Source organism: Mustela lutreola, chromosome 7, assembly GCF_030435805.1.
Source record: "Mustela lutreola isolate mMusLut2 chromosome 7, mMusLut2.pri, whole genome shotgun sequence".
NCBI lineage: Eukaryota > Metazoa > Chordata > Mammalia > Carnivora > Mustelidae > Mustela > Mustela lutreola.
This window is the reverse complement of record NC_081296.1, coordinates 45,911,811-45,929,135: the sequence shown is the minus strand read 5'-3', so window position 1 is coordinate 45,929,135 and position 17,325 is coordinate 45,911,811. Positions and strand designations below refer to the sequence as shown.

The window sequence follows — 17,325 nt, the reverse complement described above, 5'->3', positions numbered from 1 at the left end:
TATTTCCCCTGATGTTGACTCTCTTCTTTTTATAAGATTTTAAATTAGATGCGTACTCCACTTTCATATGAATATTTCATATTTCTAAAATGCATCTCTGTTTTTATTTCTGTACCCTGATTGTTCATACTCCCCTTACTTTTGACGGGTGGTATTTTCAATTTTACAATGCTCTGAATGTTACTATCATGCTCTTAATTTTTTTCTTCACCTTGTTGTTAAGGAGAGTTTTTGCTGCTGTTCTTAGAAACTGTTACTTGTTTATTTGTTTTTTATTTTTATATTATTTTAAACTTACAGAAATGTTAGAAGACTAGTATGAAGAACTCCTGTGTACTTTTTACCCAGATTCACCATTTGTTTATATTTTATTTGCTTATATTTAACCTGATCCTTTTATCATGCATTTTCTCTCTATATATGAATCTCCCCCCAAATCATTTGAGAATAAGATGCAGATGTACGTACATACATACAAACCTAAATGTTTCTGTGTATATTTCCCATGACAGACATTTTCTCTTTTAAAAATTAGGGAATTTAACATTTAAGGAAATTGGCAAGTTTCGTATTGATACAATATGATTATCTAAGTCTGTAGCCCATATTCAAATTGTTATTTATCCCAAGATTGTGTTTTTATATATGTAATGCTATGTACAGCATATAATGTTATATAGTATATAATATAGTAATATGTACTACTATATGACCTCTAGTATTATACATGGTATATAAATGCTATATACTATATGTGTGTGTATATACACTATATATACATATATACACATGATGTATATTAAATATATACTATATATGTGCTATATACATGTATAGTGTTCATATAGTATGCTGTATACATATAGTACATATATAGTATACATATAGTTTTATATATACATATACTTTACAGTATATATGATGTAAACAATATGTATAGTATATGTATACATATACTATGTATATGCTATATACTATATATACTATATGTATATAGTATATAATATACTTATAAATGTGCTAGCTATACACATGTATAGTATGTATAGTATATATATATAGTATATATACTATATTACAGTCTACATATAGTATACAATATGCATATATGGTATAGTATACATACATATATACTCCATATATACTGTATGTATATATATACTACATATGTAAACTACATATGTAGTATATATATGTACTATATATACATATAGTATACATATACTACTGCATAGTATACTATATGTTATATAGTGTAGCACTAAAGTACTTTAGCACCATATATAATACTATAATATATATTATAGAATATATAGTTATATCTATATACTAGTATATACTGTATACTACTATTCTGCATGGTATACTGTATACTATAGTATATATATACTATATAATATATTGTATTGTATACTATACACAGTAATGTATATGTATACTATATACTGTATACTATATACAGTATACTATATACTTTAATATTATATATTTTATACTGTATACTATTTACTATAGTATACTATATGTTGCACTAAAGTACTTTAGTGCTATATATATTTTTTTTTTTTTTTTTTTTTAAGATTTTATTTATTTATTTGACAGAGAGAAATCACAAGTAGATGGAGAGGCAGGCAGAGAGAGAGAGAGGGAAGCAGGCTCCCTGCTGAGCAGAGAGCCCGATGCGGGACTCGATCCCAGGACCCTGAGATCATGACCTGAGCCGAAGGCAGCGGCTTAACCCACTGAGCCACCCAGGCGCCCCATAGTGCTATATATAATACTATGGTATATATTACAGAATATATATATTTATTAGAGAATATATATTTATACCTATGTTTATAAATACATTGTATGTATATATGTATATATGTGTGTATTCTAAAATGCTTTCTTTCTCTCTCTATATATACATATATACACAGAGAGAGAGAGAGAAAGAAAGCATTTTAGAATTTATAATGATGATGATGACTGTGGCAACAACTGAAATGACTGTATGTTCACAGCAATCCCCACCTATAGACTCTCAATATATGAATATTTTATTTTCTTCTTATACTATGTTCTAAAGAAAGGTATATTTATTATCATATTATTGTTTTATTGTGCTTTAACTATATATTTAGAATAAAAAAATAAAGCAAAATAACAAAAATCATCAGAGTTCCCAGGGCATACTTATGAGCACTGTTAGTATTTAGAGATATATTTTCTAGACTTTGGCTTTCTTTTTTTTTTTTTTTAAGATTTTAAAAATTTATTTGGCAGAGAGAGGGAGGAAGGCAGAGGGAGAGGGAGAAGCAGGCTCCCCACTGAGCAGGGAGCCTAATGCAGGTCTCGATCCCTGAGATCATGACCTAAGCTGAAGGCAGATGCTCAACTGACTGAGGTACCAAGGTGCCCCTGGACTTTGGATTTCAATCAACAAAAATTCTTGGCTTTTCCTAGTTAAATAAAATATGTGTACGTTGAAAATATGGGATCATAATTGTATGATGTATGGGTTTTGGCCTTCCTTTAAGTCGTAATACTATAATATTGTTTTGTTTTAAGCATTTTTTATTTCCAGCTTGGAGCCCAACAGAGGGCATAAACTCATGACTCTAAGATTGAGACCTGGACTGAGACCAAGAGTTGGCTGCTTTACTGAAGAAACCACCCAGGCACCCCGATTATACGTACTTTATAGATAAAATTCATAACATCTTTGCAAATTAGAGTCACATTTTTAGATGAAGAATCCAAGGTTCAGAGAGGTTCAATAAAGTGTCTAGGTCACACAGCAGTAAGGAATGGATTTATAGTTTAAACCCTAGACTGTCTGCTTCCAAGGCTGAAGGTTCAATCACTATTTTGCCAAGGCTCCTTTCCTTGTATTTTTACTTGTATCATTAGCATTTAGCTTTATTGCACTGTGGTGAGAAAATACATCTATTACTTTCCTCTGTATTCATTTTTGGACTCTTATTTAAGAGCGTATATGTACCGATGCCCGATACCTTGAGAAAAATGAATCATCCGAATTGTTTCTGAGTTCAATATATGTCCACTGGTTCTACCATTCTAAGTGTAGTACTCATAACTTATATTTTATTTTTCTAATTTATATCTACTTTTGTCACATGACTTCTAAAATTTTGTCTGTTGAAATTTATCATTCTGGGGTACCTGAGTGACTCAGGCATTAAGTGACTGCCTTTGGCTCAGGTCATGATCCCCTGGTCCTGGGACTGAGCTCCGCATCAGGCTCTCTGCTCAGCGGGAAGCCTGCTTCTCCCTCTCGCACTCCCCCGCTTGTGTTCCCTCTCTCTCCATGTGTCTCTCTGTCAAATAAATAAATAAAATCTTTAAAAAAAGAAATTTATCTAATTTTTAAATATTGTCTAATTTTTGTCTTAGGCTGATCATGAATTCACAACTCCCATTACAGTAGTTTGTTTTTTAATTATTTCTTTTGTTTTTTCATTTGTAACTTGGGTAATCCATGTCTTCACTGTTGTTTTTGTATTTTTAATTATAATCAGGAGCCCCTTTCCCGATCCCTCCACTTTTTGGGTTTCAGAATCTTTTTTATATGATTCCACCTTTACCAGTGGTTTCTTTCTTGTTGCACGAATTTCCTCAATAAAACTTAAAAAAAATTTTTTTTAGCATTTATGCATCATTTTATTACAGATATCGATCTTTAAGCAACAAAGGTGTTGTGGGGTCCTGTTTTCACACCATATAGGAATTTGTTTTTGGAGAAACAAACAGCCTTTATATATGGGCTCCCTTGGAAAGCGTTTGGTACAATGACATGAGATGGGCTTTAAGCTAAGATCTATGGACTTGTTGCAAATTACTTAAGGACTCTATGAGAAGGAAGCTACTAGTTTCCTTATCTGTACAATCATGTTAATAAAGAGTATAAAATTTATCTAGTTGTGAAGATTAAAGGAGAATATTCTGGAATAGAAGCATAGTAAAGCATATTAAACTATTAATATTATATTAAACTATTGTTTGTAAAATAAAACTTGTCATTTTTTGCTATTATAGATAGCAGTCCTGGAAATTTCATTCAAAGCAAGTTTTCTGGCAATAGCATATAAAACAAATTCTTAAAACAACGATCTGTGCTCAACATGGGGGAAATGAGCTCTGGGCTTTTCTCTAACCCCGTCTCAAATTTCTCTCTGAGATAACGGGAATAACTTACAGTAAATTTGCTGAGAGGCAGTGGTCAGGTTTCAGTTCAACTCGTCCCGTCTCTCCTTCTGGCTGCGCTGTGGAGTTTCACAGCCTGACTCAAATTCAGCCCTGTCAGGAATCACTGTTTTGCTTCCCATCTAATTCATTAAGGATTTAGGCGGTATAAATACGTCGCTCACTTCCATGGTGGGGGTTGAAGCTGCAGCCTTCTTCGGCCTCTTCTCTTGTCGTCGGGTGAGGAAACACTGACACTCAGAAAAGCAAACCAAGCAGTGATGGATTTTCTACTTCCCGGATCATGGAATTTGCTCGTCCAATGACAGCCATCTGGTGGGCAACGGGACAGGAGGATTGATTCTCAGCCTGGGGCTCTCCTTCCAGCAGCCCTCCAGCCCCTGCACAGCTGGCAAACTCTGTGTCTGTTCAAGCTACTGGGAGCTGAAGCTGCATTCTTAACTTCTGCCCCGAAGGACCAAACAGGGACCGGGGAAAACTAAAAAAATCTGAGGAGTCTGCTAGAGTCCGTTTTTAACTTCCCAGAATTGTCGATGCCCTTCAGGATCCAGATGAACTCTGACAATGCTATAACACCCAAGTGGGGAAAAAGTATCCTATAATATTAGAATCCGATAAACTCCAGAACGATGCAATTGATTTTTGTTGTGTGAGCTTCAAATCTCTGATGGCTTCTATTTGATCGGTGAGAGGGGGAGATGGATGCGTTTCCCACCTGAGGCAACAGGGCTGTTTTCTTAAACTTCTGTGATGATAGAATCATCTTGTCTCTTGTTAAACATATGCTTCTAAGTCCCTCCCCAGAGACTGATTCAGTGCCTCTGGAATGGGGCCTCAGATGTGCATTCTGGACAGAAGAAGAGCTTGGGGAATGATGGGGAAGATGGAAGGAATAGTCTGTTTTGAGAATCAGATGGCTCTGGGCTTAAATCCTACCTACTGGTTATGGGGTCTTGCACAAATTAGTTAATCTTCCTTAACCTCATTGAAAAGCAGTAGAGATAAAAAACATCTACCTCAAAGTGTTGTCGAGAAGATTCAAAGGACTAAAGCCGTGTGCTGCATCTGCTTTTCTGGGTGCTGTTAAATCATTTCTGCCCAAGTTCATTTGAACGTTATCTGTGAGCTTAGCATGTAGGCATAATGTTTTTTGTTGTTTGTCTGCTTTTGCTGTTGTGGGTTTAAAAATTTTTTTTTTATTTTTTTAAGATTTTATTCATTTATTTGACAGACGGAGACCACAGGTAGGCAGAGAAGCAGGCAGAGAGAGAGGAGGAAGCAGGCTCCCTGGTGAGCAGAGAGCCTGATGCGGGGCTCGATTCCAGAATCCTGGGATCATGACCTGAGCCGAATGCAGAGGCTTTAACCCACTGAGCCACCCAGGTGCCCCTGTCGTGGGTTTTTTGCTTCATTTTGTTTTACTTATCTTTTCCATCTATTCAGCAGATACTTGTGAAGTTTTTACTGTGGGCAAGGAACTGGGATTCCCAGAACCCCCCACGCACCTCCCTGCTGGTGTGGCCTGTCCACACGGCCCACCCCAGTCTTCTAAAGGGACTGACCAAAATCTCCAGTGAGTGACTTCACGTAACAGCTCCTTAATTGTTTAGGGAGCTTCCTGAGATTAGGAGTGTCATGTCTTTATGCCTCCTCTGTACCGGAAATTCCAGTTTTTTTAAAACTCAGTTGTGTATGTGTATGTGGTTTTCTCTGAAGTTGTAGTTTTTCCCTCCTTTGCTTTACTGAGATATTATTGACATACAACACATACAAGTTTAAACAACATGAGGATTAGATACACGTATATATTGCAAAAGGATGACCACAATACAGTTAGTTAATATCTCCAACCCTTCACGTAATTATGGGTGTGTGTGTGTGTATGTTGATAACATTTAAAATCTCCCCTGTTAACTACTTTCAAGTACATAAAGCAATATTGTTAGCTATAGTCACCATCCTGTGTGTTAGGTCCCCGGATCTTATTTATCTTATAGCTGGGAGTTTGTTACCCTTTGACCAATGTCTAAAAATATGGAATGCTTTGTGAATTTGCACGTCATCCTTGAGCAGGGACCGTGCTAATGTTCTCTGTACCATTCCAGTTTTAGCATATGCGCTGCCAAAGCGAGCACCATGTTTTTTTCGTCAACAGAAAATATGCATTTAAACGATCCCATTTGGTTTTTACACAGAATATGTTCTAGGTGCTTTGCACTCTGCAGTCTTCCCTTCCTGGCCAGAAAAACCTTTGCACTTTCTTTTTTTCTTTCATTGGATTTTTGAGGAATAGACATATATATATATATATATATATATATATATATATATATATATAACCTTGCTTCAAAAGAATTTAAGGCACTTTTTAAAGATGCAAATAATGCGAGACTTATTAAAAAGAAAAATTCAGGCATGGAAGATAAGGATGGGAAAAATAAGGTGAACTCATGAATGAGGTTCCACGTCAAATACACGTTGTACCGTTCTTTTCGCTTCCTGGCTGTGGGCCAGATATTTGCTCTGAACTTCCAAGCAGCCATGGCAAAGCCTCTGCAACCAAGAGAGGAAGGCGATGATCCTTAAGCCAATTATTAGGATCATCATCTATATGAGACCTGAATATTGTTTCAACTTTTCCACTAACCCAAGACTTTAGGTCCAAATCAACATTAGGGTCATTGAGGCTCTATGGAAGGGTCATGAAGTGCCATGGAAAACTGTGCTCTCTAACCTGCCAGCCAAATACAAGATGGATCAGGGAGTAAGGAGGCCTCTCGTTGCAGGGGAGATGACAGCTGGATGGAAGAGCCGGGCTAAGGATCAGCCAATCCCCTGGTCCAGAAGTCATAACCATGGCAACAGTGGTGCCCGCAGCTCTACTACCAACAGTGACGGCCTTAAGAGGCACCAGGCAAGAGAGGAGCCTGTCGTACTTCTGGGCTAGGCTCTTAGTGAAGGAAATTTATGCATTTTTTTTTAATCCATAATCCCTGGAGAAAGTAAACAGCCTCTTTCACTTTAACCTTGCAAACCGAAATCTACAAAGGAAAGGCAAATGTCCAGTGGCACAGCCTGGCTGAGGCCAGGTGTGAGTCTCTCATCTAGGAAACCTGGAGCCTGCCTCCGATTTTCCTTTTATTCTCTTGACTTTCTTATAATACTGCTGCTCAGGACTTTTCAACAAGAAAAGCCCAGAGGAGGAGAGCTGCTTTTGAAGCTACCACTCTCGTCTGCCTCATTCATTTCAAACATACTTCTCAAAGAGACGAAGCCCTGTGTACAAGCAATAATGCTCGCTGCATTCTTTTGCCGTCAGCTGTGATGTGGTGGCTTTTGATTCTGCACAGAACCTGCCTTGTTTCAGAAACTGATTGATGGAGGCCTCTGAGTGAAGGAGGCAACACGACAAACGAGCAGGGCTCCTGGTAAGGCAAGGTGCTTCAAGAGAATGGGCTCAGAAGCTCTTAAAATAAAAGGTAAACACAACATCCATGAACGTAGAGAATTCTCAAAGGCATTGAGCTGTTCCTGGTGTATAATCTGTAGTTCTGAAGGATCTTCACGTGCTTGTGCAAACACACGTCAGCTCCTTGGAGACATCTCACTTGGGATTTTAGACTTTTTGGTCGGCGGCGAAGGTGAAGTCCACATAGATGTCATAAAGCAGGGAAAACGAAGTGAGAAAACACAGGAGGTCTGAGTCAAGTTTAAGGCAGGGAAACAAAACAGTGCATTCAAAGAGCTGGACATGAGGCATCTCTATAGAGGAGAGGGCGTGGGATTTCTCTTTAGAAGGACACGGAAAAGAACATGGAAAAGCCCTCCCATTCTCAACACTATGGGCAGTGTGCGGGCTGCTCTGTGGGAGCTCTGAGAGGGGCCTCATCTTCCTGTAACCTCTTGTCCTTCCCTTTTGCCCAATAGATAGATGCAAACCAGTGAGAAATCAACATGAGAAATTGAGCCACACTAAATATGTTATATGAAAACCCCATCAAACTCCCTGTTAGTCAGCATTCTTCATGAGTCTGTGTGGGGAACACATGGCAGACTGAGGAGGGGAGTGGTGGTGGTGGAGGGAGTTAATTAAAACAGGAATCCATGTCCCCATCAGTGGGACACTGGCACCATGTTCTCATTTTAAAAAGATGTCCACCAGCAAGGTGGGACTCCACTGTGTAACTAAGTTAGGCTTAATATCTCAGTTTAGAAGAAAGGTGGATGGAATCAGACACTCTTGGTTTTCCACCCAGCAGCCATTCTCTTCTTTAATATTTTGCTTGCAGTGTCTCTGTTTTGATTGGGAGTCCTCCTGTCCTTATTGTAAATCAGAGAAGGGTGACCCTTGAAGAATAAATCCTTATTTTTTTTCTTTTTTAATGGTGACTGAAGTAGATGGAATTGTAAGAATTTTAAGAGTTTTAAGATCCCATGATCATCACCCTCTGGTGTTAACTCCTGTGATTATGGCAAAAGGCAGATGATCTGGGTGTGCTTGCTCTAATACTTAAGGCTCTTAAAGGCAGAGCATTTTCTTCAGCTGGTGGCAGAAAGGACATTGAAGTATGAGAAGGAGTCAATGTGCTGTTGCTGGCATTAAAGATGGAAGGGGCCTTGTTCAAGGATGGAGAATGGTCTTTGGACTTGAGAGTGATCCTGGTGGATGGCCAGCAAGGTCATGGGACCTCAGTCCCACAGCTGCAAGGAGCTTAATTCTACTAATGATATGAATGAGCTTGGAAGTGAATTCTTCCCTAGAGGTCCAGATGAGAGCTCAGATTAGCTAACATCTTGATTTCAGCTTTGCAAGTACTTAAGCAGAGAACCTATTCAACTTCCGGGACTTCTGACCTATAGAACTGTGAGAAAATAAATGCATATTGTGTAAAGCTGCCAAGAGTTAAGCTGCATTAAGCTATAACACAGCAATAGAAAACTAATAAAGCAACTTACAGGTAGTGTCAAGAAATCCATATTCCAGCTCAGGAAAAATTAGTTTTCAGCTCTGACCCTAATTAGGAATCAGAAAGTTACCAGCAGTGGAGAATGTAGATTAGCTATCCAGTAGCCGTTTCCAACTTCCCCCTCATGTACCTTTCCCTCCCTATGAAAGACACAAATACCAGATTCTTGCTGCTGGGTAGTCACGTGACCTGGATCTGCCTTTGGATAAAATCCTGGGAGAACATGAAATTACAGAGTCAAAGCAGCCATTGTATGGATGCAAGGAGACGAGCCTAAACATGGTAGAGTGGAATGAAGGGAAGATCTTGGTTCTTTCAATGCATTTTTTTTTTCTTTTATGACAATTGTGAGCTAAGTCCAAATCTGGAATTGCCTACTTTCGCATCTCCTGTTATGTAAAATTGTTTTTTTTTTTTTTAAGAGATTTTATTTATTTATTTAGCAGAGATCACAAGTAGGCAGAGGAGTGGAGGGGAAGCAGGCTCTCAGCAGAGAGCCCGATGTGGGGCTCGATCCCAGGACCCTGAGACCATGACCTGAGCCGAAGGCAGAGGCTTAGCCCACTGAGCCACCTAGGTGCCCCATAAAATTGCTTTTCTTGTTAATGGCACTCTTAGTTGGTTTTTCTGTTACTTGAAGCTGATACATTACCCTTCCTATAGAAGAAGCCTTACAGGTGGAGTCATCTGAGGGACAGTGCATGTAGAGGTTGAGGACCGGGTTTTGGCACAGGTAGGAAAGGGTCCATAGGCATCCAGGGGCTTGAAGGACAAGTATTCCCATGCAAAGAAGTTTACATGGCCATGTATCCAAACTATATATTAAGTACTAGTCATATGACCTTGGGCCATTCATCTAAACTTGGTGAGCCTCAGTTTACTCATCTGCAAAGTGGGGATACCAACACCTTTATCACTTGGTTTTATGGGGATCAGGCTTGACCGTATATTTTTACTTGCTTTGGAAACTTCAAAGGGCAGCTGTGGTACAATGACAGAGCCTAGCCTGGCATGTAGTAGGTGTGCTCAGTACGTATCTGTGGAGTCAATGTGCTGGGCCTTTTTGTCCCTGTCAAGGTTATTCTCATTGCACCATGAACTTGGGGGTGGGGTTGCTTGTCATCTGCCTAGTTGCTCCATAGAGCTCCTACTTTAGATATAACTTAAAGAAGAATTTTATTAAATGCTTTCTTCTTGGCAGTGATGTATTGGGCTCTGCAGCTGAGATAGAGAATTCAACTTTTGTTTTCCACTAAATATGCTGTGATGAGGTATCTGTTTTGATCAGGAACACTGTCAATCTTCTCCCATCCTGACTTTCTCTGTGATTTAGGGTGTGAATATCTGTGGGCTTGGACCCATCACTCTTGCGTGAGGTGCTTTGGCTCCAATCAACAGGGTTGTGTCCAAGGCAGGCGGGCCCCCTGTGAACTCCCAGGCTGCCGAATCCTTCATCCGGCCAGTGACAGGTGGTGCCTAAGACATTGTGGAACAAAAGGAGACAGCCACACCTGGTCCTTTGAAAGTGTCCCTCTTTCAAACAAACCAGGACGCTATTTGCTTCCTCAGTTTTGCCACCATAACATCGTTCGCATTTCCGACTCCTCATCTGTGGTTCTAACTTCTGTATCCACTCCTGGGTCTCATCGACTTCCCTGCTGGTCCCTCCCAGCTGGGCTCGACGGCTGCTTGCTGCTGATTCTTTGAGGCTAAGCAATCCTGGGTTTGGGTCTGGCCGTGCCATGTACCATGCTGGCTGCAAAATGGCCAGAAACACCACTGAAAGCAGACAGGCTGGCATTTAAGAAAGACTTGTTTCAGGTTGCTCCCCAAAAGGAGTTAGACTGGAGTGAGACACGAGAAGAGCAGGTGCTTGGGGCGAACGAGCGTCAGGCGGGTGAGACGGGTGGCACTGTAGTCCGGGCAACATAGCGAGCCCCAGAGCGGCTGGGCATCGCCTGGAAGTACCAAGACGTCAACAGTGTAACGTCGACGAAATGGGATGAGGGCATGTGGGGGTCAACGGTGAGAGAGTGAAGCCGAGATCAGAAGAGGTAGAGAAGTACATCTTGACACGGAGAAGGCAAAACCCTAGGCTGGGAGCAGCGGGGTTGGGTGTAAAGAAGTGCCCTGGGGTCAGAAGCTGGGGGTATGAGACCTGCTCCGTCTCAGACTTTGACTCTTTCTGTGAGAGGCCGCCACTGCTGGCCTCACGGGGTTATTGTGCATTTTCGAGGTTCTGAGATGAATGTGCCCATGGTGTAGACACTACTGTAAAATGTGATGGATGTTGAATTCCCTGGGCATTTAGGTTTACCCCTGCATGTTCAACAGAAAACCTGGTGAGGGCTTGCCTAGGCTGTCGCTGCCATGGAAGATACGGGCACGGCCAGGAGGATGTCCTTTAGATGGCAGCAGACATGGTGACAGCTCCTGAGAGTGGGTCACAAGAGCATTTTCCCACCCCGCCCGATGCTCAGAAGTTTCAGTGGTGGAATGTCCTCGGATTCTGAAGAGCCGGCTGAGAGACACAGATGGCCTTATTTACAGTCACAGTTCGGTTCAGAACCCAAAATGAGCCAGTGAGGAAAACTGGTTTTGAAAATAGGTCAGCATCTCATACATTCCGAGAGCTGGGAAGAAACCTAGAAGGGGCCTTCCGGATGGCCACCCAGGGTCTGCTGGAGCCCTGCCAGGAAAGGGGGTCCCTGCCCCGGGACACAGCTCCCCTGCCCAGCACCGCTGCTCTCTCCCCTCCTCCTTCTCCTCCCCTGGGAGGTCATGGCCTCTGCCCTGACGTCCCTTCCCTGTCCCATGTGTGCCCTCGCCACACGTGTCTGCCCTTTTCCTTCTGGTGGTCTGTCCAGGGCTCGTCTCCGGCTCCGTCTTCCTCTCCCAGCAGTCGTGGAGCTCGTCACTAGTTTCTGCTGATCTGCTCCATGTCAGACATATTCATGGTTTTCTAATTTAATTTTTAATTACACTTTTCCTTTTGAGGTCATTGGAGATTCATGTGTTGTTGGAAGACACCATACAGAGAGATTCCAGGAGCCCGTTAGCCAGTGTCTACCAGGGCCGAACCGCCAGGAAGCACCTGCTGGTAAGTGCATGGACGCCCACGGCCAGCGACGGTCGGATGATGCGGGCAGCACCTGGGTTGGCACTTTGGGGGCACCAGGGGAGCCCCGAGGGACAGGAACCATGATAAGGAATGCCGAGACCTCCACGTGGCTGCCAGGGCCCAGTTGGGGCCTGGCCGGCTTCGCCAGCTTTTCTTTCTGGGCCTTCCTCTCGGGTTGCAACCAGTGGGACCAGCTGGAGCTTCTCCTCCACAAGCCTGTTCCAGAGGAGAGCCAGTGGGTGTGAACCCTCCCCTCAGCTGCTCTCCCCACCGCCCCCAGACACACACACACACACACACACACACACACACACCTTTTCCTAAAGGAAAGCCATTGTCGCTGTCAGAGTTGGACTAGAACTGTCAAAGCATTCAAATCCACCTCTAGTCACAGTTCCATTTTTCCCTGCATTGGTGTAAAAATATCACACTTTTTCATCAAAGTGGAAAATAACAACCCAGAAAAGCTGAGAACCGGGCAACTCTTAGAACCAGGCAGGAGTCAGCAATGTCTTAAGGATGGAAGCAAAATCGTGGAATCCTTTGGACAGCAGGCACATGGGCATGCACCCCACTTCCTGCCTCCCCCACCCCCACCTCTTCCCGGTCCCTGCTGCACGAAACAGTCGGTTTTTTCCCAGGGCCCCTGTGCACAGGGCTGTCCCGCATGAGCCCAGATGTCTGCTTTTAGGATGGCTCTGTGATGCCTCATTACCCATATTATGTACTAGTATGTGCATCACATGTTAAATTAATGGTACAGGCTGTGTGAGGCTCGTGGATTGGCTGGTGACTCTCTTTCCGAGCAGTTACTTGGGCTTGCCATCTGGCAAATTTAATAACCAGGTGGTGAACCTAAATAATGTCACTTTGGTAGGGGTAGAAGGGACCCCAGTTGGCCCTGTTCCTACCATCTGCAGCCTCCTTTAGGGGAGACATGTCCAGAGATTCAGAGTCACGCTATTTCTTCATCGAGTAGCTCTTAGTTATTAGAAGCACTCCCACTTCATTTATGTGCAACTCTGGTCTCCAGCATGTTTGCCAATTTAGAAAACATGCCGGTGCCAAGAGGCAGGCCAACAAAGGCTGTGTACGGCCGAATGGCGTAGGCTTCCTCCCACCAAAGCTCTTGGACCTCTCCCATGAGAAAGCTTTTTTGAAGTTTCACTCAGAAAATATTTACTCCTACTTTACACTCAGTGGTAACTGTGAAGTTCTTTGGATTTCTTTTTTTTTTTAAAAGATTTTATTAATTTTTTTGACAGACAGAGATCACAAATGGGCAAAGAGGCAGGCAGAGAAAGAGGGGGAAGCAGGCTCCTTGCTGAGCAGAGAGCCCGATGCGGGGCTTGATTCTGGGACTGTGGGACCATGACCTGAGCCGAAGGCAGAGGCTCAACCCACTGAGCCACTCAGATGTCTCTCTTTGGATTTCTAAAGATTCAATATATCATAGGGTACAGAATAGATGCGAGTAGAGGGTGTGTAATGGGCAAACACTGGGACAAATAATGAGGAAGTCCTAACGATACAAACTATTCAAAGCACAGGAAACTGGGGGCATTTAGCGAGGGGCAATTGAATTATTACACAAAGTTTTATAAAGAACTTTATTTTCAATATCGGAAATTAGGTTCATCCGAAGAAAATTTAGAAAAATATAGATGAAGAAGAATAAAATAGGGGCACCTTGATGTCTCAGTCAGTTAAGCATCTGCCTTCAGCTCAGGTCATGATCCCAGGGTCCTGGGATCGAGTCCTGCATCGGGCTCTCTGCTCAGCAGGAAGCCTGCTTCTCCCTCTACTCTTCTCCCCTGCTTGTGCTCTCTCTCTCTCTCTCCCAAACAAATAAATAAAATCTTTTTTTTTAAGGAATAAAATAAGACATCATTATAATCACCAACTCCAAGATATAACCAGTGTAAATATTTTGTTTGCTTTCTTGTTCTCTCTTCACATGTATTTGTGTATTTATATCCATTCATCCATCAGTCATTTATTTGCCTGCCTGCTTCTCTCTAACTCGTGCAGAAGAAATGGAATCCTACCACTCTGTAACTTGCATTTACCCCCACTTCATGCACAGGTAAGATGCTTTTCATATTAATAAGTCACCCCCTTTGGTATCATTTTAATGGCTGCCTTGTATTTCGTGATACGAGAGCCATCCAAGTGGTTAGTGTAATTTAGTGATTACTTATAAAAACATATATTGCACAGCAAAATCAGGGAAGTAAAAAAGGAAAAAATTATGAGCAAGTAGGACATGGGTACTGTCTCTGTATAATCACCACCAGCAAGTTCACTGCAGTGGCAGCAGAGTTAAAAGCTTCAAAGCCAGGCCTTTTCCTCTTCCTGAGCCGTATTGGCGGCTTGCCTCTTGTTGGGCACTTAGAACCCTGTATCTGTAAAGATGCTTTTGGCCGTAAGTGACAACACTCAAAGTCGCTTCAGTAATTAAAAATATTTTACATTATAGGAATCCTGGAGATAAGGCTGATCTGGGGCCTTGTTAATGCGGTGACTTAAAGGCATCACCAAAGATTTTATTTTTCTCATCTCTTTTTTTCTCTCTCCAGAGGGTCCCAAAATTTTGGCAGCTCTTCTAGCCACTGCAGGAAGACAAGATAATATCCAGAGGCAGAAAAGGAGATGTTTTCTCCTTTTGCCTCATTTTTTAAAAAAAGTATTTTTGATTTTGGTAGAACGTACATCACGTCACATACAGTTTGTCATCTCGACCATTTTTAAGCATTCGGTTTGGGAGGTGACGTCTGTTCCCATTGTTGTGCAACACGTCTCCCGAACTCTTTCCGTCTTGCAAAACTGAAACTCTGTGTCTGTTAACCAGTAACTCTGCATTCTGCCTTCATCCCAGTGTCTGGCACCAATCCTTCTACTTTCTGTCTCTAAGAATTGGGCTCCTGTAGGTACCTTATGCAAATGGAATCATCTGGGATTTATTTTTTGGTGACTGGGCTTCTTTCACTTAACTGTAATGTCCTCAACTTGCACCCACGTTTTAGCGTGTGTTAGACTCTCCTTCCTTTTCAAGGCTTACTAAGAGCCCATTCTGCATATATGCCACATTTCGTTTCTCTGTTCATCCATTGGCTGCTTGGGCTGCTGCTGCCTTTTAGCCATTGTGAACAAGGCTGCTATGAGCTGGGCATGCAACCATCTCCTTGCTTTAGTTCTTTTGTCTCTGCATTCAGAAGTGGAATGGCTGGATCATATGGTAATTCTACTTTCCATTTTCTGATGAGCTGCTAGACAGTTTTCCATGGTGCCATGCTGCATTCCCACCAGCAGAGCCACGTGTTCCAATTTCTATACATCCTTGCCAGTACTTGTTTCCCTTCCTTCCTTCGTGAGAGTACCCATCCTAATGACTGTGAGGTGTTTCTCTTTAATACCAAGGAAACCTTATGTTCATTTCTCCTGTCTCATTGGTTAGAATTACGCTCACGTGTCTATTTTTAAGCCAATCATTGGTAAGAAAATGGAGCCCTGCTTTGTTTACTCCGAGCCCAAGCAGCATGTGCCTTGGAATTGAGAGCTCTGATCCTATATTAAGGGACAACTATTCGCTTCTCATAGGGAAGAGCAGTGCTTTGTAATTCTTAAACTCTAATGGGCGAACACATCACCGGAAGATGTTAAAATGCAGATTGTGACTCACGGGGGCAGGGCCTGAGAGCCTGCATTTCCAATCAGTTCCCAAGGGATGCTGACGCAGCCCGTTGAGTCGTGAGGGTCTAGCACATGCATCAGAGTACGCGGGAGGGCTTGTTCACACCCAGATTGCTGACACCAAAGTATGTGATTTAGTCAGTCTGGATGGGGGCCCAAGATCTTGCATTTCTAACCGGTTCCTCCTAAGTGAGGCTGCCTCTGCTGGTTCCTGGGACACATCCTGAGGACTACTGGCTTCGAAGACAGCCCGTGGAGCCCGGCCACTAGCTTTGTTCCTGGAGGCCCACTGTATCCCTGTGACAACCTCAGCAAGTTGCTCACCCAGTTTCCTTGTCTGTTAACCAGGGATGCCTACACCACCTGGGTTCAGTGACGTCTGTGAGCTTCTGCGTTATGCATGACATAATAAGTCATTACTGATCATTCCTTTCAAAAGGTAGGAAAAAAGCTGTGCACATTTGCTGCTTTCTGGAAAATCTTCTGGCAGGCGAGGTGTCCCTCTCCCCAGGCATGTTTGGAGAAGCTCTGTTCTTTCACCGGTGACTGTAGTCACCGACTTTATTCACTTTATTCACATGCTGTTGATTCCTCATTAAGTGCTGGGATGCTGGGTACAGCCAGCCTTTAACCTGGATGCCTGGATCCTTATAAATAAAGAATGCAGCAAAATCAAATGAGAAGAGCCACATCTCAGGCAGCAGCAGTGAGTCTCCCTTAGCTTCCCTGGGAGGGCCTGCTCTCGGAAGGCTCAGAGTCTGTTCTGGCTGGCAGGGAGTAGAAAGAGCAGTTCCCGGCATCCTAGGCGGCATCCTAGGCGGCGTCCTAGGCGGCACTCTGTCTGAGTGCTTTAATCATATGCAAGGCTGAAGCAAGCAGACCCCTGTAGCTGGGCTTTTTACCTGATTATGCCTTTGGGCTGGGGAGGGCACTCAGCAGGCTGGTGAACATTTCAGGCAGAGTAGCAGCAGAGCCCGGTGAGACCTAGTGTGTGGCACTAGCAGCTGAGGCCCGGTGTGGTGGGGATGCTAGTGCGTGACCAGGTGGGACTCCAGGCAGGGCCAGGTCCCACAAGCACTTGTATGGCTTGCTGGGAAGCTCCCGTAGATAAACTGTATTGGCAAATTAATGAAAAAAAAAAAAGATTTATTGGGGCACCTGGGTGGCTCAGTGGGTTAAACCCTCTGCCTTTGGATCAGGTCATGATCGCAGGGTCCTGGGATTGAGCCCCGCATCGGGCTCTCTGCTCAGCGGGGAGCCTGCTCCTCCCTCCCCCTCTCTCCTGCTTCTGTTCCCTCTCTTGCTGTCTCTCTCTCTATATCAAATAAATAA

The 17,325-nt window shown here is 42.7% G+C and overlaps 1 non-coding gene across 1 annotated transcript; it reads right to left on the bottom strand.

Moving 5' to 3' along the window:
* Positions 1-6,240: 6,240 nt before the first annotated feature.
* Positions 6,241-6,347, bottom strand: LOC131837394 (U6 spliceosomal RNA). The gene has a single exon (XR_009356007.1). It is a non-coding gene; the product is annotated as a U6 spliceosomal RNA (small nuclear RNA).
* Positions 6,348-17,325: the final 10,978 nt, after the last annotated feature.